This window comes from Anabrus simplex, chromosome 8 (genome assembly GCF_040414725.1).
Source record: "Anabrus simplex isolate iqAnaSimp1 chromosome 8, ASM4041472v1, whole genome shotgun sequence".
In the NCBI taxonomy this organism is placed as follows: Eukaryota; Metazoa; Arthropoda; class Insecta; order Orthoptera; family Tettigoniidae; genus Anabrus; species Anabrus simplex.
In genome coordinates, this window is record NC_090272.1 from 209728475 (window position 1) to 209753197 (window position 24723).

A 24723-nucleotide genomic window follows, 5' to 3' on the forward strand; every position below is an offset into this window, starting at 1 on the left:
TGCTGACACGCTTTACCTTATGACTCACACTCTAGATACCGCCTACACAGTCGGTGCGTGTCACGCCCACACCTAGAGTTAAGTGAAGTACAGCCCGATATTCGTACGGACATGGGAAGTGAAGAGCAAACATCAAACAGCTGAGTTGCATTTCCAAACAGAACCATCTGATTTAAAAAGTGCTTATGGAGAAGAATAGATCTGTCGTTTTGTTCCAGTTCTGGATCCCTCGGTAAAAGTCCGCGTGGCCCAAAAACATTTAAAAATTAAGCTAGCAAAAGCATAAAAACTGACTTGAAATGAGGAAAGTTCAGGGAGTCTTATAAAATAGCTCTGATGGTCAGAATAAATAATAATGTTATTGAATTTACGTCCCACTAACTACTTTTTTTAGTTTTCGGGGCCGCTAAGGTGGAGGAATATTGTACCGCAGGAATTCTTTCACGTGCCAGTTAATCTACCGATACGAGACTGACGTATTTGAGCACCTTCAAATATCACGAGACTGAGCCTAGATCAAACATGCCAAGTTGTAGCCAGAAGGCCAGCCCCTCAAACGTCTGAGCCACTCAGCCTGGTGAAAGAATGAGCTTAATTACCATAAGAACAGAACAACGTCGTTCGAAGTATGGAGGGACGATGCAGTACATGTATAGCTCTTACAAGTGATCACAACCCATATCACATCTTTAAATTTCTGGTATAGATGCATCTTTATTATACCAGTCAGTGCTATGTAAGCATTTCCGAACAACATATGATTGTGTACTTTTCTATTTACAGAATTCTGTATACAAATCCAACGTACAACACGATACACAAACTGTTTGTCGTTTCTACAGCAGGACTGTGGAATAAGCTTCCTAACTCTGTCAGACAAGCAACCTACTGCTAGTTTCAGGAAACATTGCGAGCAAGACCTCCTCAACAACAGATTTTTATAAATTGTGCATTAATAGCAGAAGTTATTCTAAGTAGCGATTTGACAATTGTAGCCAGAGTGTAGTAAGGATTCAGTTGTATAGATTTAGCACATATTTTAGTGCTTCGTGATTATGATATTTATCATCATCATCGTCCATCAATTCATTTCTCTCATTAAGGCTATTCCATTAAGTTAATAGTAGCTGTAAGTTTTATTTTTGATTATTATTGTATATATAATGTATCTCATAATCTGGTTAGACCGAGGAGATGTCAGAAAAAGTAACCCTAATCTGTTCTACTAAATATTGGTAATTTTTGTGTATTGTTAAACATAGACCATCATGTTGCTAATTTACTTTTTTACTACTGTTTGTTACTTATTGGTTCTTATTTTCTCATTGTCCTTATTTCCATTCAATTATTTTAATATAATAATGTTTTTTTCTCTTTCCTTTGTAATACTTTATTATTATTAAGAAAAGAGCGCACAAACATGCATAAAATTAGTATACACTGAACAAATAGATACAAAATACACTATTCTTTGCTGTATTCCTTTAGAGTCTTGTGTCTCTGTGTACAAATTGTAAAATGATAACGCTCACACACTTTGTTGCATAGTTTGCATAAGCAGCCTTCATCTGGGTCATGGAAGTATGTTTTCATGCACAAGTTATGGTGAAATCCATGTACGGCTAGTCTAGTAATGGCACTACGCAAAACCTGGTTTGGTCCACTCCATCTTCGGTCTAGCATGGCTTCTGTCGTGAAAAATTCCTGCCATATTTCTTCTTGTTTTTCCTTTCTTTTCCTAAGGACTGCTTCTGCTTGTGGTGTAGATGGTAGCTGTAGGATGTACCTCATATCTTCTATGAAAAAGCGTTCTTTTGCAAGCATATACGCTAGTCTTGACGGCGCTGTTTTTGCTATCCCCAGTATTCTTTTCAGGAATCTGGCTTTTACTCTTTCTAGGGTTTCTAAGTCAGTCTTAGTAAGGTGGTCCCAAATGAGATGAATACCATAGGTGAGAGTAGGGAGAATTTTGCTGCGGAAGAGAAGCATTGCTGTTTCTAGCGAGATCATGGTGGGGTTTTCTATGTCGTATATCCCTCGAATGGCTGCTGCCGTTCTTTCTCTTATGTGTATTCTGTAGGAGGTACCATTAGATTGAAGAGTGATGCCGAGGTATCGGAAATGACCTACTCTTTTCAAGGTCTGTCCTGAAAACGTGATTGCGTCTTGTGCCGCAACTCTTCCTCCTTTTCGAAATGTCATGTAAACAGCTTTGTCTTTATTTAACTGTAGGCCATTTTCGTCAGCCCAGATCTGTAACTTGTCCATTGCTTCCTGGAGGACCTCCCTGTTTCTAGAGCCTCGTATCATGTCATCAGCATAGGCGTATAGCACGACTGGAGAATTCTGTATTATCTTCGTTACATCTGCTGTGGCGATATTGAATAAGATTGGGATCAACGGATCACCCTGGAGGACCCCATTGGTTTGTGTGATGGGGGACGAGGTTGATACACCGTCTTCGATTTCAACGAAATTGAATGCTAGCAAATTATTTATTGCAGTGACCAGAGGGTTGTTTTGTCCAATCATATGTTCTAGCTTCTTTATTAACTTGGCTCTGTTCAGGAAATCGAAGGCTTTCGTATAATCAATGAAGACAACGTGAAATTTTCCTCCTCTGTGCCTTAGTGCCTCATGTATGTCATTTAGTAGATTTGCAATTGCGTGCAGGGTCCCTCTCCCTTTCCTGAATCCAAATTGCTCCTCCGGAATGTGGATTTCAATTTCCCTCTCAAGTCGCCGGGCGAGAATTTTTGTGTAAATCTTGAAGGAGTTGTTCTCTAACGCTATTCCTCTGTATGAGTTTTCATCATTGGCTTCTCCTTTTCCTTTATAGAGGATTTTCATTCGTGATTGCCTCCAGCTATCTGGAATAAATCCGCTTTCAAGACTTCTATTGAAGAGTTTTGTCCATACGGGACCTAGTATTTCCAGGGAGTCTTGTAGATTTTCGGTATATATCCCGTCTGGCCCTGCAGCCTTCCGCTTTTTCATGGTAAATACTATCTCTTTTACTTCTGTAAGGGTTATTGCAGATATTGTTGTATTGTTCTGTTTTCTGATGTCGAGAGCCCGGGTTCTGTTTCCTTTGTTGAGAATTGTTGTGAAGTGGGTTTTCCAAGATTCAATGGATATATGATTAGACTGATGTAATTTTTTCTTCAAGGCTATGTAGGGGTCTTTAAGAGCTTCCTTAGCTTGTATCTTTGCATGATCTTCCATATATGCTGATTTCTTGAGAGCTAAGAGATGCTTATAGAGTTTTCTTTGACGAGCGTACATTTGAAGGTTTGATTTATTCGATTGTTGTCTGGCTTGGCGCAGTAGTTGAAGTGTTTTCCTTCGTTCTTCATAACACTCATGATCAAACCAAATTTTTGAGGTCCGTTCTGTTTTGGGTATCATGGCGTTTTTAATGTAGTGGTTGATAATTTCTAGAGCAGAATCTGTTTGGTCTGCTTCAATGAGCTGTGATGCTAATTCTACCTTTGTTTGGTTTGCCTGTAGATTATCGATGTCTAGTTTCCTTGATCCTGTTTGTGTCAGTTTTACTTTGTCTTGGCAGTTCTTTCTTACTCTGAAAGTCGCATAGATTGGTAAATGTTTCTGGAGTACTGAGATGTTTTGTCGTTTTGCTATTTGGTGATCCATAAAGGTGATCCCTCTGCCTCGGAAGAAGATGAGATCGATAGTGCTAGTTCCATTCGGTGCAATGTATGTAACTTCCTCTTTTTTTATTAATCAGATTGTATCCTTCAGCTGCTAAGATTTCCAAGAAGAGATCCGTCTTGCTGTTCGGTTTGTCGAGTCTGCAGTTCAGGTCGCCGGTGATTATAACATTTTCTTCCTTTGCTACATATGTTATTGCCCTAATGACTTGTTCCATCGCGTCATCCATAGCTTTTGCAGGGCTGATATAAATTCCTACGAAAGATATGTAGGCTGTTTTCACAACAATTGTATTTTCTTCAATATTGATTTCTTTGATCACTCCTATTTTATCATTATAGAAGCAGGATACGCCTCCTTCTGGTCTTCTCCGGCTCTTTTGGATTGCTAGTGCATGTTTGCTGTAGTAGTGAGGTATATCTAAATTTTCTGTGATCATTGTTTCTGTGGTAATTGTAATACTGTTATGGTTAATATTACATAGTTAATTATTTACTAAACACGGTTACGAACTTATTATATTTATTTAATATTAAATCTGGATAGATGTGTCATTGTTTTGTGTTACTTTCTTTATTTTTCCTTATATGTTAAGTATTCAATTTGGATTCCTTGTATATTGTCTGTTTCCCACATCAGTGTATATGAAAACAATAATAAGTCGTTGTGAAAGAGCAATATAACATTATTATTTTCACGACGTTGTGCCCAATAAGGAACGCGACTGAGTTTATTTAGCAGATGAATTTACTTTCTTCTCTTCCTAGAATCTCTTCATCCTGTCCTAAAGTTTTTTTCTTCCTTTCTTCCGATCATGCAGTGTTGGTTCTCATCTTGGGTTTTTCAGAAAAATAATGTTTGTTCACCAAAGTCCTAAATCTAGGGCTGTCTCATATAATTTCGTCTATTATGTTCATTTCTTGAAGGTCTTTTTCAATTTCGATTATCCGGTTATTGTTGACATATCGACAATGATTAAATCTCTTTTAATTCCTTCATTGCCATTTTTTTAATATGGCAATAAAATTTCATCATATTTTTCAATAGTGTCTGATATTTTCTCAAAATAATGGTATGTTATTATTATTTTATAATTTCCTTTACGTCGCACCGACTCAGATAGTTTTTAATGGCGACGATGGGATAGGAAAGGCTTAAGAGTAGGAAAAAGTGGCCATGGCCTTAATTGAGGTACTGCCCCAGCATTTTCCTGGTGTGAATATGGGAAACCACGGAAAATCATCTTCAGGGCTGTTGACAGTAGGGCTCGAACCCACTATCTCCCAGATGCAAACTCAGAGCAGCGCGTCCCTAACCGTATCACCAACTCGCTCGGTGTTATTATCATTATACTTAGTGACAGAGGACCAATACACTACTACCCCGCACGTAAGTAATCCGTCCCACCAGTGCGAGCATGCAAGGCGAAGAAGCTTGACCTTCACCTAGATATCGGAACAGCCACGCGAGAATCTTGAAGAGACGACGGAAGTTCATGGCCCATCCAGTGAACACGCTGTCTCTGTTGACTATCCAGTTTTTATCTGAGCACTCTCTAAGGATATTGAATGATGGTATGTTTTCTATTAAAACTCACAAAGAAACATGAAATGAAATTTTCAAAATCTTCTCATTGAAACTGAAATAGCGTGAAGAAAAAAAAAATACTGTACTCAAGAAAACACATCCGCCTGACGCAGTTCCATTCTAATACCTAGTTACTAGAGAGGTCCTGATAAAAAAGTTATTAATTTTATTTTATTTTGTTATTGCAATGTTGTCCGCCTCTGCGGTGTAGTGGTTAGCGTGATTAGCTGCCACCCCCGGAGGTTCGGGTTCGATTCCCGGCTCTGCCACGAAATTTGAAAAGTGGCACGAGGGCTGGAACGGGGTCCACTCAGCCTCGGGAGGTCAACTGAGTAGAGGTGGGTTCGATTCCCACTTCAGCCATCCTGGAAGTGGTTTTCCGTCGTTTTCCACTTCTCAACCAGGCAAATGCCGGGATGGTACCCCACTTAAGGCCACGGCCGCTTCCTTCCCTCTTCCTTGCCTGTCCCATCCAATCTTCCCATCCCTCCTCAAGGCCCTTGTTCAGCATAGCATGTGTGGCCGCCTGGTCGAGGTACTGGTCATTCTCCCCAGTTGTATCCCCCGACCCAAAGTCGGGAAGCTCCAGGACACTGCCCTTGAGGCGGTAGAGGTGGGATCCCTCGCTGAGTCCGAGGGAAAAGCCAACCCTGGAGGGTAAGCAGATTAAGAAGAAGAAGAAAATATTGCAATGTTATGGCAACAGTAGCTCACAAACCCTGCATTTAGGTTATGTAGCAAGGTACTTCGAATCTCACCGGGTGGTGGTGGTGGTGGTGGTGGTTATTGTTTTAAGAGGAAGTACAGCTAGGCAACCATGCTCTATATAACACTAATCAGAGAGAAGACTGGAAGGGATCCGACACCCCAAAAATTGAAAATATCGGCTTAATGAAAACAAGGGCCACGAAGGGCGTGAAAATGAAAGACTCCCTGGGTCTCGGGGTCAGAAAGGAACAAGAGTTGAGTGACAGAAGTCTTAAAGAAGCTGGTTCCTCGTTTTCACACCAGGTAAATGCTGGAACTGTACCTTAATTAAAAGCAATTTTACTGTATTATGTTCCTAGTGTTAACCTTTTATACGCAGGGGTAATGAACATCTACCTGAGTTTTGCACCATTAAATCGCCCGTAAAAACGAAAACAAGATTGATTTATTTATTTATTTATTTATTTATTTATTTATTTATTTATTTATTTATTTATTTATTTATTTATTTATTAGTGCCTTTTCAGTGGTGAAGTTAGGGCTCTGGGTCCTCTCCTACATTTAACCGCATTGTGTTTATAATCTAAAATCAAATACAATTATTAAAATAAATTAAAATAATTAAAAGTTAATTTAAATAAAATAATAGAGCCTCCGGAGCTTAGTCGACAGCGCGCCAGCCTCTCATCGCTGGGTTCCATGGTTCAAATACCAGTCACTCCACGTGAGATAGATTTGTGCTGGACAAAGAGGCAGGAAAGGTCTTTCTCCGGGAAATTCCAGCAACATTCTCCAGTATAATTTGCCCCAGAGGAGTGCAACAGGTTTCAGAAGCCGGCACATTTCTTATCCTCGCCGCTCATTCCATTCCTGACCTGGTCGAATGACTGGAAACAGACAGTGGATTTTCTTTCTTAAATAAACTGACATTTAAGTTAAATTTAAGAGTACACTATGATATTAATGGGTGGTTTAAACCTTCAGTATCATTGTAGATAGAAAGTAAAAGAAATACCGTATGTGACGCCTCTTGAGGGACAAGTGCTGCTCTTAATGCTCACGTCATTACATAATTATATAGTAAGGAGAGTTTCGTCTGCGAACACGCTTCTTTCTTCCAAAACACTGTTGGCCTCGACTGAGAACTCACTAAATTAGTTTTGCTGTACTTCGATACGATTTCATTTATCAATCTACCATCCTGTGACCAATCAATTCATCCCATTCGAGTTTCGCCTTCACTACCTGACAATCACCTAAGATTCCTTCGTAAATGACCATCACTTTAGTTTTGGAAATGTTATTTTCTTATCGTATTCACTACATTTTTGAGCAGAGTTTGCCATTAAGACGAAGTCGTTGACAACTGAACAGCCGCATTAACTACTTTGTACAAAGAACCCATTCCATTAGCAATTCTCACTGCGGACTGATTGTCAACATGAACCTTGGATTATCTGCAATAAACACAGTAAGGCAAACATATGTTCCCTTAGTTCTCTGTCATATGACTCATACAACCTGTGACAGTAAAGTTCGGTGAATGAAGTCAGAACGGCGATCCGGCAACACTGGCTACATACAACGCTGCACCTGCGTAGCAGCAGATTTTGACCACCCGCTTCCAACATTGCTCAGTTGAGCATCGTGTGTGTGTGCCGTGTAAGGCCTGTTTGACACATTGCGTGTTTAGTGCGTTGGTTCTGAACTGCGAACAGGAACATGAACGACCAAAAGATCAATATAAAGTTTTTTTAAAGCTTGGCAATACACCGAAAGAAACTCATGCGATGCTGGTACGTGTTTATGAAGATCAAGCACTGTCCGTGAAGTGTGTGTACGAGTGGTTCGCCCGTTTTCGAGGATTCCGGGAAAATGTTTCTGACAACCCCCGTAGCGGAAGACCGGCGAACGTCGTCACTGACGAAAACATCGAGAGGTCATTAATCACGAACGATCGGCGATTAACTGTGCGCATGATAGCGGATTAACTGCAGATTAACCTGAATCCATGCGACAAATCCTTACCCAGAAGTTAGGGAAGAGGAAAACGTGTTCTCGTCTTGTGCCACATCACTTGACTGACGATCAGAAGCAGGCACGTTTAGAGGCTTCACAGGATTTTGTCGAAACGGCGGATGCGACACCAAATTTCTTGAACTGTATTGCCACTGAGGATGAAACCTGGTGTCTCAGGTACGACCCTGAAACGAAACGGCAAAGCATGGAATGGCGTTCTCCGGGATCCCGTCGTCGGAAAAAGGTCATACAGACCTCTTCCTATTCCCACGACTCAAACACGCTTTGAAGGGAAAGAGATTTGAAGATATTCCAGACATCCAACGAAACGTGACGAGGCTTTTGAACACCATCCCAATTAAAGCCTTCTTACAGAGTTTCCAGGACATGTATCCTCGATCTCGAGGGGACTATTTCGAAGGACAGTAAGGTCACTGTCGTGCATTGTTCATCTATGTTGATAGTAGAGGACTATTCACCGAACTTTATTGACAGAGGTTGTATAACTGTACGAAGCATAAGCATGAGTGTCTACTCCCCTCATAACGTTTTTAAGATAGTAGATGTACAGAAACAGCCCCTTTGTGTGAAACCACACTGGATTTCATCCAACTTGTTATCCAATATGGATCGTACTCTCTTTTCTAAGTTGCTTAAACACCTGACTCGTATACTGCGAGCGGAGAGGCTATGGAGCCAAAATCGGTATTGCGGAGACGAGCGAGTTCGAATCCTCTCGTCGGCTGTCCTGAAAATGGTTTTCTGTCGTTTCCTATTTTCACCTCCAGTGAAATGGCAGGACAGTTTCCATTCATAGGTCGCAGCCGATTCCCTTCACGTTCTTACCCAATTTCAGTCATCATCATTAATTTCATCTTCAATAGTTCGTCAACTGGAGTTGGTGCTTGGAAGGGAATCCGGCCATAAAACTTGCCATAAATTCATCCCTACTCCCCGACCCCGCACCACGAAACGGAACTAAGTGGTACCTCCTCATAAAACAAATAACTCGACAGCTCTCGCAATATTTCTTGTTTCGTTGCTTGAAGACAAGTACAGTTACTGCTTTCGTCCAATCAGAAGTTACCTTTCTCAAAATCCATGCTAATCCCTTTACTCTATGAAGCCGTTTAATTTTTAATTTAATTTAACTTAAACTATGGCGGTTATTAATAATAATTTAGTTTATTTCTTTAATTTAGTTTTTGATTCTATTAATTCACTTTATTTTTAACTATTTTAATAATTTTAGTTTCTTACTTTAGTTCGTAAACACAATGTGATTAAATGTAAGAGATTCCCTACAGCCCTAAGTTTCCCACTAAAAAGGGCACTAATACTTTTTTTGCTAGTGGTATGACGTCGCACTAACACTTCTAAGGTTTTCGGCGAAGCAAGAATGGGAAAGGGGTAGTGTTGGGAAAGTAGCAACCGTGGCCTTAATCACGTTAAAGGCCCAGACAGGTGTGAAAATGAGACACGGAAAACCATCTTCAGGGCTGCCGCCAGTAGGTTCGAACCAACTATCTCCTAAGGCAAGTTCGCAGCTACGTCGTCGTTATATTTTACTCTATGAGGTTTACATTAGCTGCTGTAAGAGATTTTGACACTGCATTTTAAATACAGTACTTTTATTATTATTATTATTATTGTTACCGTATTTTTGTGGTAGGTAGAGGTGAAAGAAGGTGCGGGGGTGAACAGGTCTCAAGCTACGAAATTAAAGTTAATTTAAAATTTAACAAAGTTATATTTTCTTTCCAAAATTCAGAAAAAACACGAATGGCAGGTACAGAGTAGCAAGGTAATAAATTACAAGTACAGTATTCACAAGATTTGGGCTTCGAGCCCCTAACTCACAATTCTTGGGCAATTAGCCCAACTTTACCCCAAAACAAGTTTCAACGGAGGGGCAGAAAACCCCATTCATGCCCAGGAGCACTTGCTCCAAATTACACAGTAAGGCCTCCTTGAGGCGCGCAGAAAACAAAATTTTCAAGAAAGAGCAACTTGCTCTCAAAATTTAAGCCTGTCAAAGGCCACACCAAATTCCACCTTCAAGCTGTCCTCTAAGGACACATACACAGGGGTAAAATACCCAACCTACTGAGGTCTATTAAGTGAGAAAAAGGCTAATTACATGACCTCTAAAATAACCATTTGAGAGGAGGCGATCTGCACTCCTAATACACTTTGTTTTAAAACCTAATCTGGCTCTAGGCCACAAATGCAAGGGCTAATCCCATACTAAAGAGGTGACTTTAGAAAAAAAAACAATTTACATTACGTTAAAGAAGAATAGGTTGAGAAAAAGTAAGTTCACCCCAAAACAATATGAGTGGGAGCTCGAGAGGGTTAAGCACTCTCTATCCCAATATGTAGCTTAAAAGAGAATCGGTACAAAGAGTCTTTACATTTTAGGGAAAAGTTACATGGAGGAAAAGCTTCGGACCCGCCCCGAGAGTTAAACTGCTGAGCTAGCAAGAAAAGAAGTTATTAAACGGCCATACCTTGTTGTTGAACTGCTGCCCGAAGAAAGAGGCGCTTCCCGCCCCCTGCTATGTACTTTACACACTGAAAGATGGTACTGAAGTGGCGCAGAGACCCTAAAATCAGCAGTTTATATACTCTCGCGGAAAGTTCGAGGCGTTTCATGAAAGAAAACACCCGCCCACAATCATTTATTGGTTAGGGTAAAGCAGCATATCCAATTTGAAGAAGAAACACCTTATTGGTCGTAAATTAATTAAAGAAATTTGGGATTGGCTAAATCCAAAACAAGGGGAAAGAAAGGGGTATACAGCCAACTTAAACAATAACAGAAAGAAATTTAACAAGAAACAAACTTTTGAAATAAAAATTTCTCCAAAAAACAGTTCTTTCACTTCGCCCTAGGGTGCACTATTGTAGTTCTTCAGTAGTGTCCTCTAGAAGAGAAAGTTCACACTTCTTACTACAGGTAAAACAAAAATACATCGAAAACGACCCGGTTCAGAAACTTCAAAATTTCCAAGTAGTGACATCTTCTGGGAAACTTGAAAATTAACACTTTAAATAAAGTTCAGACTTCCTCCAGTAGGGGAGTTTCAACTGGCGCAAAATTTGAATTAGCGGCGTGGAGGTGTACCGCCCGGTACAATTATTATTATTATTATTGCATTAACATAAGTGTCCACGTAACCTTCATTACAGTTACTTTTTTTTTTTTTTTACATAAGAACACTTGTTTCCGCACAGCTAAAATCGATTAGTGAATCAGCAACTTCTACTCCCCTAACAAATAGCACTTCCTGTTCAACGATTAAGTTATTGCGTGTTAATTCAATACAACAGCCAGGCAGGAAATGTTTACGCAAGACTATGCACACTGGGAACGTTATCATGTGAGCAGGTGCTGCTACCTCCTTTAAGAAAAAATACGCTTTTGAGACGACAGTTTACCTGAAATAATCTTCGTTATTCTTTGCTGTCCTTCTATGATGACATTACGATCTTCTGTTAACAGTCTCGATTGTATACTTTTTTTAAAAATCTTAAACTCGTAAAAACTGTCTATCGTTGAGGATAAATGAAAAGATTTCTTGTGACCTCGTTCAAGATGGATAATGGATTTTTGGCGAATCTTCCTGCAATACTTATACTTCGACATGATGATAAAAAGTGCCGAATACAAGATAAATTTATTGCATGGTAGTAAATAGTTTGATAGATTACTAACAATGTTACTATGTTATAAAGGAGCAGTGCTCTTAAGTTTCGCCGGTCTGAGTGGCTCAGACAGTTGGTGCTGGCCTTCTGACTTGGCAGGTTCAATCCTCGCTCAGTCCGGTGGTATTTAAAGGTGCTCAAATACGTCAGCCTCGTGTAGGTAGATTTACTGGCGCGTAAAAGAATTCCTGAGGGACAAAATTCCAGCACCTTGGCGTTTCCAGAAACCATAAAAGTAGTTAGTGGAACGTAAAGCAAATAACATTCATTCTTAATATTCATAAGTATGACTGCCAAATATGTAAACAGAACCTCGCAGTGTCATTTAAACGACTGTTATAATAAAGTGTTTTAGTGAGGCAGAACCTTTTAAAGAAATCAGGGAAGAAAATGGGGGCAGTCCACCTCGCTCTTTGTCACTAAACTAATGACAGTCATCGGCTCGAGATGATATATTTCGCGAAGTCGCTGTTGAAGCAAAACCTCGTATCTCCCAATGCTCTTCCTATCCATTATCCTCCTTAAGACTGGTCACGTCTCCAGGCCACACATGGATATGCTGTAGGCTACATCAGTACAATGTTCGTTGTGTTCATTTTCTTATGCTAAAAGGTACAGGAAAATTTACACAATGAACATTATTTTATTTTATACATAAACGACATAGCATCTCGACTGAAATATTGTAACTATCATATATATGTATGCCTTTGCTGGCAGGACCTAGTGTTTACAGTGCACTATGTCTTCTGGTATGGGCTAGAGCAATCTTGTTACTTTCATTGATCTGTCTCAGCTTTATTCTTGGCTTTGACAAAATGAAAGTGACTGAGGTATGAGCGATGCTAGTAATGCCATTCCTTATGCAGCCAGTCCCTGTTATGAATGGTGTGAAAATATTGCTCATAGGGTCGGTTGGTGCATGCATTTCAGTGGCTTGGCAGACTGATATGTAATAGCAACTTCTGGCTCGGTGAGGAAAGCAACGGGAAACTACTTCACTCCTCATTCCCCTAGTACGCCTCTTCAGTGATGCCTAGGCCATCTATGACAGCTGATGTCGGAGCTGTTGAGGATCCAACCAGCCTTCGGGCTGAGGACTAAACATATATATGTGTGGATGACCTCCAGATATATTATCACACAAATTTGGGAGATATTCGTCTAGCAACTGATAAAATGAATGCTGACTTACAAAATATATCATCATATGCTTGTGAGAACTCTATATTAATAAATCCCTCCAAGACGAAAGCTATTATAGTTGGACAATAGAAATTGATAAACATGACAAGGTCTTAGACATCCCTTCACTCACTCTATCTGGTACCAAAATTCCGTATGAAAGCTCAGTAAATAATCTAGGTGTTGTTATAAATAAAAACCTAAATTTGAATGAACGCATCACACGTGTCTGTAACAGGGTATATGCCTCACTCCATCCTCTGAAATTACCACTATAACATTTTACCGTTAAATATGGAAGTCAGGCTTATAAAAACATTAGTCCTACCTTTATTCTGCTATTGTGATGCTGTATTCATAGATGCAACAAAAGAACAAATTAGAAAAATACAAAGAACCCTGAATTCTTGCATCAGATTTATATTTTCGTTACACTACGACACTCATCTCACACCTTATTGCAAGCAACTTTTCCTCCTGAAATTTGAAGAACTCAGGAACCTTCATGTTGGTGTACAGATCACTAACTGCGAGAACTCCCCTGTACCTGTCATCAAACTCTACATACCCTTCCTCTTTTCACCAGCAAAATACACACTCTGTTACTACACTTGCCATTCCCTTTAGCAGGTCAGCTGCCTATAACCGCTCATTTATTGCGATGGGAAGTAGATTATGGAAGTCTGTTCCAAATAACATCCGAAGTAGTAACTTACTAGAGTCTTTCAAGTCTTCCTATAGAAGGTATCTCTTAGATGCATAAGCCCACGGTGTGAATCTTGATGGTGAATGGTGATGTATGGATGTGTGTATAATTTAGTTAATTTTTTCTTTAAATTAATTTAAACTTATTTATCATTAAATTTCATTTAGTAGTTTGACAAATGATATATTCATCATCATCATCATCATCATCATCTGTTTACCCTCCAGGTTCGGTTTTCCCCTCGGACTTAGCGAGGGATCCCACCTCTACCGCCTCAGGGGCAGTGTCCTGGAGCTTCAGACTCGTGGTCGGGGATACAACTGGGGAGTATGACCAGTACCTCGCCCAGGCGGCCTCACCTGCTATGCTGAACAGGGGCCTTGTGGAGGGATGGGAAGATTGGAAGGGATAGGCAAGGAAGAGGGAAGGAAGCGGCCGTGGCCTTAAGTTAGGTACCATCCCGGCATTCGCCTGGAGGAGAAGTGGGAAACCACAGAAAACCACTTCCAGGATGGCTGAGGTGGGAATCGAACCCACCTCTACTCAGTTGACCTCCCGAGGCTGAGTGGACCCCGTTCCAGCCCTCGTACCACTTTTCAAATTTCGTGGCAGAGCCGGGAATCGAACCCGGACCTCCGGGGGTGGCAGCTAATCACGCTAACCACTACACCACAGGGGCGGACTGATATATTCATATTGGTATAATTATGATGTATTTATTTTGAATTTATGATACAAATTAGTTTCTTTTAAAATATTAAATATTTTCTACGGTTTTTCTGTACAATGACGTGGTTAAGTGTAAGAGAGGACCATGATTCCTAATTTCGCCACTATTAAAGACAAAAAAAAATGTGGCCGGAAGGCCTAATCACTCTCAAGGATAATAATGGAGAGGAAGAGCATTGGGAGACATGAGGTTTTCCTGTAGGAACGACGATTTCATAATAGGTTCGTCGATTCGTATTTTTACTGCGTAAATTTCTTTAAGCTAGCCTTGGTGGGTCTCGAATTTGATTATGGGATCTATAATTATCCATGGCGAGGTTAATACTCATGTCCAAGTCTCATTCTATTCACTGATGTGGTATATCGGCAGGTAAGAGATAGAAGATTGAACCATGGTTTCTATGGGATATATCTCCGGATAGCGGCGTAATGTTCGCCTTTGATGAGCTGAGATGTTGTCCAGTGATATGAACATTCTCTGTAAGCCTGTTTCTTGGGTGTTGTTGGAAGTCCGCGGTGATGAGAAGAGGACAAGAAAAAAATGGAAATTGGGCTTAATTAAAGCTACCTGAGAAATACTTTGCTCAATTACAAATTACTTTTTCAACAAGTTACCTGTAACATTGCAATTACTTCACAGAACGGCTGATATTCTGTACTATCTCCCCAAGAAGCTAAAGGCGAAGCACTACTACTCAGTAGTAAGACCCTCTGTACTCTAAGCCTCTGAGTGCCCCATGATGAATCGAAAGCGCCCACTGAGGAAACTAGAACTTAGAGAGAGGAAGATCTTGAGGAGGATACTAGGAGCCATAAGAGAGGAGGATGGCACCTACAGGATCAAGCACAACAACGAGCTCTACGAATATCAGGAAGACATAGTCACGTGTATGAGGAAAAGGCGACTGACCTACGGGCACAAGCCCCGCCTGAAACCCAGCAGGCTCACCAACAGAAACCTCACAGTGACAAGTAGGGGAAAAGCTTCCAAGACAAAGTGATCACCTCAGTAAAATCAGAACTAGATGAAATGCAGGTCCCATTAGAGACCGCAGAGAACAGATCTCAGTACCGACAGGCTATCCTACAGGGAGTCTTCCCACTGTCCCTCAGAAGCAAAAAGAGTACCGGGACCACGAGACCAAAGTGGACGGATGGAAGGAAGCAGGCACACAGCCAGAAAACGAAAGCATACTGGGCCAAGAAAAAGCAGAAGACCCGTGGTTCCTAGTAGGCCAAAACGAACCGGAAAAAATGTTATTGACTTAACGTCCCATTAACTAATTTTTCGGTCTTCGGAGGTGCCGATGTGCCGGAATTTTGTCCTGCTGGAATTCTTTCACGTGCCAGTAAATCTACCGACACGAGGCACAATGAAACACCTCCGAACAGAGCCAGGATCGAATCTGCCAAGTTGGGGTCAGAAAACCAGCGGTTCTGACTCAGCCCGTCATATCATCACTAGGCCTACATTAGACTGAGCATGATAATTTGGAACTTCCTAAATTATTTTTCCCGTAATTATTATGTTAATGAATTCTAGGATTCCAAATTTACTTTACAAAGTAATTGGTTCTTAAAACTCTCATCACTGAACTTAAGTACAGTACATCACTGCATTTGCTGAAGGCGTTCGACAGCGGTTCTTGAAGTTTTAAGAATATCCCCAGCAGTGACGGATATTGTAAAATATTTTGATGCCATTGGAGTATTGGAAAGGTAAGGAAGTATTGTACCCCATCTAGCACTGGTGAAGCTCCTCGTTCTGCTGTAGTAGAACTGGAAAAAAAATCATAATTGTTTTCAATTTTTGCTTCCATGTGATGTATATCTGTTAATAGAATGTAACGATTACAAGAAGTAAATTACGAGTAAAAATTACATTCCGTAAAAAATAACGGTTACAAGTAAAAAGATTACGCTCTTGAAACAAGTAACGGTTACAAGTAAATATAACATTTTGCAAAAAGTAACGGTTACAAGTAAAACTTAGGCATACAGTTTGAAAAAAGTAACGGTTACAAGTAAAAATCACATTTTGTAAATGTAACGGTGTCCACCTCTGTGGTGTAGTGGTTAGTGTGATTAGCTATCAGCCCCGGAGGCCCGGGTTCGAATCCGGGCTCTGTCACCACAAAGTGGTGCGAGAACTGGAAGGGGTCGACTCAGCCTCGGAGGGTTAACTGAGTAGATGCGGTTCGATTTCCACCTCAGACATCTTCGAAGTGGTTTTCTATAGTTTTCCACTTCTTCTCCAGGCAAATATCAGCATGGCGTCTAACTCAAGAGCACGGCCGCTTCCTTCCCTCTTCCTTGTCTATCCATTCCAATCTCCCATCCTGCCACAAGGCCCCTGTTCAGGGGTTAGGCCGCCTGGACGAGGTACTAGTCCTCCTTCCCAGTTATATCCCCGACCGAATGTCTCATTTCCGAATACTGCCCTTGAGGCGGTAGAGGTTGGTTGCCCACGCTGAGTCTGAGGGAAAAACCAACCCTGGAGGGTAAACGAATTAAATAATAATAATAATAATAATAATAATAATAATAATAATAATAATAATAATAATAATAATAATAATAATAATAAATTAGAGTAAAAATTAAATTTTATAAAAGTAACAATTGCAATTACTCAAAAATAATTCGTTACATGTAATTCTATTACTTTTAGTTATTTACTTCCTAAGTTCATATTCTCACTTCACTTATAAGGCCGATGACCTACATCTTAGTCCCCTTTAAAGGACAAGCATCATTAACTTCACTTGCATCACGGTACTAATAAATGAATCATAAGAGCGGTACAAACTTCTGATTGTGTGTAGATTAGAGCATGTGCGGCCTCTGAGCATGAAGGTCCAAACTTCGATACCCGCCTTTCTAGAGTCCCATTATTGATCCCACGCACTACCGTGAAATAACACATCACAGAGTAATTGTTTACACCACAGTACGTCGTTTCCCTAAATTACTGACCCCGTTTTTCCGCGTCCACACTGTTAATGTTTCTAAGAACCGTTTGACAGTACAAAAAAGAACACGTAGGTGTGATTGATTGCTGACTTCACATTGGTGTTTCTTAGCAGAGTATCTGCTGATTGATTCCTGTGGTTTCTAAGTAAGATATCCAACGCCAGTTCTGAAGATTGATTACTTTGCTTAATTGACTAATTTTTTAGTTTAAAAATCGAAGACTGAGATTATAGTGCCTATTACTGAAGATACTCTGATATCTTGACTTCAGAATTTGAAGTTTTATTAGACCGAGCTCGATAGCTGCAGTCGCTTAAGTGCAGCTAGTAGGCAGTAATTGGGAGATAGAGGGTTCGAGCCCCAGTGTCGGCAGCGCTGAAGAGACCCTGAAGATGGTTTTCCGTGTTTTTCCATTTTCACACCAGGAAAATGCTTGGGGTGTACTATAATTGAGGCCACGGCCAAACCCTTCCCACTCCCATCCCTTCCTGTCCCATCGTCGCCGTAAGACCTATCTGTGTTGGTGCAACGTAAAGCAAATAGTAACTCAAATGAGGAGACAGAGTGAGGAAATCTAGATTTCTTTGTACATATATATTAGTACATTTAGTCCAGATCCTCTCCTGAACGGTGAGCATACTGGCCTTCGATTCAGAGAGCCTCGGGTTCGATTCCCAGCCTGACCAAGTGGTTAAATCTCTTAGCTCGACGTCTCGGTGTTTTTGATCGCCTTAAGATGTACCTTCATTTACATAAAACACAATCACACCACAAATCACAATAGAAACGCCCAATAATGAATACATTCTTCCACAAGGCTGGTGTCAGGAAGGGCGATCGACCATAAAACTAGGAGCATGTAGTTGACAGGCCATAGGAGAAGATTATACGATACTTTTCCAGCAAACTAGTTTGTAAATACTAACATCTAACCGTATATGAGGGTTGGTGCCTAATTTTTTCCTCACATTTTCACGGTGCTACCATACAATGATCATGTCACGGAAAACTTGACACACCGGACACAGCACGAGATGGCGGTGTGTTGGATAGGTACCACGCATAGGGCGATGGGACTGCAGTAGTGAGTCAGACTCCGTGCAGACTGGCTTTGACGAGGCATAAACAGCGTCCGTACATCAATGTGGCCGATCGCGGGGGTCGCATTGCTAAGGAATGTCAGAGAGCTTGCGGAAGTTGTGGGGAATAATGCCCTTCCGTACCGAACCGTCGTGAGAGGGGCTGCAGCATTTCAGTACCAGTAGCAGCACCAAGAAGGTCGGGGCCCTCCCGCAATAATTGAAAATGGGCCCATCGCTTCCTGATAAGGAAATTTACAGGTTTATTTCGTAGCACTGGTTTTTTATATTACTACAGTGAACAACAACGACGCAATAATAATAATAATAATTACATAATTTAGTTTTCAAATCCGAAGGAATTAAAATAAGACACTTACAGTATCTGATACGAACACACACACAGGAAATGCATATTCCAATTACTGTATAGTAACCAAAACACGCTGATCGTCACAATATTAAGAAATAATCTCGTTCCTAGGACCAAATAATTTACAATTCAACCGTCCATCATAAGCCTACTCAGCTACACTGACTGCCGACAGTTATAAACAGTCTCGAAACTTCGGTTACGTGCCAGATGCGACCGTGCCGGATGCGACCCGGCCATTATCGTGCCAATAGCGACCGAGCGGATAAGCATCGTGCCGCATGCGACCCATCAATCACTTACAATTGATCTGCATTAAGGGGTGTAACCAAGTGGCAGATCGCTTATAAGTAGCTAACTTGGTCTTCTCTAAAATAAAGGTCTGACACCATTGTTAGCAGGTTCGAGTGCCGTTGGTCGAAAGAAAAATGTAATAAAGTTGCTGGCTTTACGTACCAGTAACTACTTTTATGGTTTAAGGAGACGCCAAGGTGCCGGAATTTAGTCCCGCAGGACTTATTTACGTGCCAGTAAATCCACCGACACAAAGCTGACGTATTTTGAGCACATTCAAATACCACCGGACTGAGCCAGGATCGAGCCTGCCAAGTTGGAGTCGGAAGACCAGCTTCTCAACCGTCTGAGCCACTTAGCCTGGATGAAAATAAAATTCACCATCAGAATGTTGGCCGGCAGGGTAGGAAAGTTGGTTGTAGACAGTTTCTAATCACTAGATTGCATGCCAAAAGCCGGGATTCAAATCCAAACCTTTTCGCAGTGTTCAAATGGAGTGAGGGGATATGATGCTGTTGATGGTGATTCCGCCGTCGGATGGCGACGAGCATACCCCTTGGTATTATTCGAGAGGAGTAGGCTACGTGCCGAAACCGGGTTTCATCTCTCCCTACTCCATTATCATAATCCCACATCCAGACGCGCAGGCCGCCGAAGGGTGTCAGATAGAAAGACCTGCACCAGGCAAGGAATGGGAATGGGAAGGAAGCGGCCCTGGCCTTAATTAAAGTACAGCCCCACCGTTTGCCTGGTGTGAAAATGGGAAACCACGGAAAACCATCTTCAGGGCTGTCGACAGTGGGATTCGGACCCACTATCTCCCGGATGCAAGCTCAGGGCCGCGCACCTCTAACCGCGTGGCCAACTCGCCCGGTGGGAAAAGACGTAAACGCATCGCCAAGTTTCGTGTTGTAAAACGAGTTTCCCCCAGAAGTTGTATGTAAAGTAGGGGTAGTAGCTGCTTATAGGACTTATTGAAATGGCATTGCACTTCGTTTAGCTTACCTTATCTTGGCTGAGGACAAGTTATCAAATGACAATTTGTTTGTCAACGCCGGTCGCATCCGGCACGGTTACAGATTATGCGGTCACTAGTGGCACGGGTCGCATGCGTCACGGTCGTATCTGGCACGCCACCGAAACTTCAGTATTCAGAGTTTAAGATAAGGAGGATGTCTTTGTTATCGCACCATTTCCGACAACTGGGTTCTCAGAACTGGCTAATTACATCAAAAGCCTTGTTGATTGTTGTGAGTGGCAGCAATCGATGGTCATTATTGGAACAGTTTGGGAAAGCCACATTCTTTCAGAAACAACTACCATACTCATATTGACGAAAGAAGCTCTCCGGACTGATGTGTCAAGTGCTGTAATTACCCGGTGCATGGACGTGGATAGAATTTGGATACTACTTGAGTTACAAGCCGCAACGATATCATCCTTCTCCGTGAAAACGCCAGACCGAATTCAGCAGAGGCTTTGCTGTGGCAACTTCAACCCATGTCAGCGTTTGTCTGTTGTTAAAGTGGGAAACCACGGAAAAACAATTTTAGGACTGCGGACAATGAGGTTCAAACCACCATCTCCCGAATGCAAGCTCAGTTCTACACGGTTCGAACAGTGCAGCTTGCTAGCTTGCAATAATAATATAGTAATGTCATTGGATTTACGTCGCACTAAATACTTTTACAGTTTTAGGAGACCGCCGAGGTCCCGAAATTTTGTCTCGAAGGATTTAATTTACGTGCCAGTAAATCAACTGCAACGGGCACCATCAAATACCACCGGACTGAGCTTGGATCGAACTTGCCAAGTTGGGGGGTAAAAAGGCCAGCGCTCTGCAGTCTGAGCTACTGAGCCCGGTAGGAGTATTAAATTAGGAAGTGAAAAAGGAAAAAGATGGGTAGTAAAATAACTAACGATGGTAGGAGTAAGGAGGATATAAAATGCAGACTAGCAGAACCAAGGAAGGTCTTTCTTCACACAGGAAATTTACTCACTTTTAGCATTGAAATGAAATGTCGTATGGCTTTTACTGCCGGTATATCCCAGGATGGGTTCGGCTCACCAGGTGCAAGTCTTTCTATTTGACTCCCGTAGGCGACCTGCGCGTCGTGATGAGGATGAAATTATGATGAAGACAACACATACACCCAGCCCCCGTGCCGTTGGAATTAACCAATTAAGGTTAAAATCCCCGACCCGGCCGGGAATCGAACCCGGGACCCTCTGAACCGAAGGCCAGTATGTTGACCGTTCAGCCAACGAGTCGGACACTTTTAACATCGATATATATATATATATAAGGATGCTTTTGAAGGCTTTAGTTTGTATTGTATGGAAGTGGAACAGGGACGATAACTCGCTCAGAAAAAAGAGAATGGAAGCTTTTGAAATGTGGTGTTACAGATGCATGCTGAAGGTGAGATGTGCAGATAGAATTACGAATCAAGAGATATTGAATCGAATTGGTGAGAGGAGATCGATTTGGATAAATTTCACTAGAAGAATAGATAGAATGATAGGATACATATCAAGACACCCAGGACTTGTTCAGTTCGTGTTTGAGGGAATTGTAGGCGGACAGGTAGACAACGGTACGAGTGTGACAAACACATTAGAGTAGAAGCAGGTTGTGGTAGTTACGTAGGGATAGGCTGGAATGGAGAGCTGCATAAAACCAGTCCAGAGGCTGATGACCCAAACAATAACAATGTCCTTCTGTCCAGAATAAGGAGTCAAATAATAAGCCTGATCTGCTGTTTATGGCAACACATATCTCGTCAGTAGAGCGAGTATCACAGTAATAATACCCCTGTGCGTGGGGACGCTAGAATGCATCCAAGAAACCCCCCTGATTGTCGTGAAAGGGGAACCCAGGTTATATCTAAACTTCGGACTACGGAGCCTCTAATTGATTCTGGCATTGTTTCCACTAACCTCTGCCCATCTCCTAACTTTAATCTTTCCTTTTCCTTGGTCAACTCTTGTTCTCTTTGGACCCCGGCGATTTAAAGGTCGCAAGGCCTGCGGAGTCTTTAATTTTCAAGCCCTTCGTGAATATTCCGTTTCTTTTGCCGTTCCCTTTATTCCTCAAAGGATCACGTCTCTTCCCCTTTACTTCTGATTTGTGTTAATAGAGGATCGTTGCTTAATTATACTTCCACCTTAAACAATAATCGCCGGCCCCGTGGTGTAGGGGAAGCGTGCCTGCCTCTTACCCGGAGGCTCCGGGTTAGATTCCCGGCCAGGCCAGGGATTTTTACCTGGACCTGAGGGCTGGTTCGAGGTCCACTCAGCCTACGTGATTAGAATGGAGGAGCTATCTGACAGTGAGATAGCGGCCCCGGTCTAGAAAACCAAGAATAACGGCCGAGAGGATTCGTCGTGCTGACCACACGACAGCCCGTAATCTGCAGGCCTTCGGGCTGAGCAGCGGTCGCTTGGTAGGTCAAGGCACTTCAAGGACTGTAGTGCCATTGAGTTTAGTTTGGTTTGGTTTTAAACAATAATTACCAACCTTATCGATTAGTGTTAATAGAGGTTTGTTGCTTAATTATACGTCCTCATAAAACAATAACCACCACCATTATTTCTGATTATTGTTAATACAAGATCGTTGCCTAGTTGTACTTTCTCTTAAAACAATAACCACCACCATTATCTCTGATTAGTGTTAATAGAGGATGGATTCGTTGGCTGAATGCTCAGCGTTGAGACCTTCGATTCAGAGGGTCCCGTGTTCGATTCCCGGCAGGGTCGGGAAATGTAATCACTTCTGATTGATTCTTCTGACTCGGGGACTGGATTTTTGTGTTTGTCCCAAAACTGTCCTCTTCATATTCAGACAACACAAAATACAATACAAAACCACCACAGAAACACGCAATAATAATAATATGTCCCTCCAGATCGGGTTGGCGTCAGGAAGGACATCCTTCCATAAAACAGGGTCAAATCAACATGTGCTATGCAGTTCGCACCCGCGACACTACAGATGTGGGAAAAGCAGTAGTACAATAAGAAGGAGGAGAAGGAGAAGAAGAAGGTGGTAATGGAGGATGGTTGCCCAGTTGTGCTTCCTCTTCAACCACCACCACCACCACCACCACTCTAATAAAGAACTGATATCCATACCTTACATGAAATATTACTAAAATGATATTTACTCACCATAACAACAACCTCAGGGACCCGCAGAAGCTAATATCCAACCTGGCCATTTTCCACTAATTTTCACAACACACGAATGACTGGATGTATCCCCATGTAGCGCGTATTCACCTATAGAGCTGTGCATTTTCTTCAAGAAACGTAAACAGAAGCTCTTCGCCATGCGAATAGTCCACCCACAACACACAAGACTGACGAGTCGGTGCGGCGTAGTAAGGGAGGCGGGGAGCTACCACGTGCCGTGAGAAGGGGACCTACTAGCCGACCTGGAAACGTTGTCCCTGATGTTAAAAACATGGAGCAGACCTACATAACCTACCACACTCTTCGTGCTGTCGTCTCCAGTGAGGGGAAGCAGTGAGTTAATGACGCAATATCGTGTATCTGCGATAAATCGGTATAGTCACTAAAAAAAGAGCGTGTGGCTGCTCTCAGCAGGGCCCCGTTTAAGGTTTGTGACGTCCTGGGCAGACTTTGAAATGCCCACCCCCCCCCCCCCCCCAACACCACCACAATAATATGCCAATTGCAGTATTCGTATGGGAAGGATTTCTCCCTTAACTTCCAAATGAAAAGAGGTGAGGGGGCTGAAATAAACTGAAACACATACAAGTAACCAGTCCTCGAGCGAAGGAATCTACGATTAGATGTAAAAATCCTGCGAGCCAGACGGGAATTGAATCCGGAACACTTGTGCCTAAAGGCCAGCACACTAACCACTCAGCTACCGAGGCGGACGTCTCGTTTCTCCAATATATGAGGCGACCATTAACTTGCCTCTACTTGAATTAATAATAATAATAATAATAATAATAATAATACATTTTACCATTTTCTCTACGTCGCACCGGAACAGATAGGTGTTTCTTTCTCAATTTGCTTTACATTGCTAATATTGTACTTCCTCTTCAAACAATAATCACTACCATTATTTCTGATTAGTGTTAATAGACGATCGTTGCTTGGTTGTAGTTCCTCTTAAAAGAATAGTCGCCACCGCCCTAAATAGTGTTAACAGTATTGCTTGGTTTTACTTCCTCTTAAACGAATAATCACCACCATTATCACTGATTAATGTTAATACAAGATGGTTGCCTGGTTGTACTCCCTCTTGAAACAATAATCACCACCATAATTCCTAGTTTCACTCGGCGAAAGTGGAGGGGCGACTGCCCCCCACCCAAGCCCCCATAATCGCCGCTACTGCCCCAACACTTTCCTGGTGTTAAAGTGGGAAACCATGAAAATCAGTGTTAGGGCTGCCAACAGTGAGGTAAGCTTGCAGGTTCACTGATTGCGGTCCGAACAGCGCAGACAACTCACTCGGTAGCTTGTACTTTAACCTGACTGTGAACATCGTGACTTATGACTTGAGAATCGCACTAGTATTGGTCATGGCCACCTTGCTGAGAAATGAGAATACCGCGCCCCGCATTAACTGATCACCAAACTTCGTAACAAGAATAACTTAAAAATGATTCATCCTTCTCGTATCTCGACAGGTTTTGTGCTGCTGG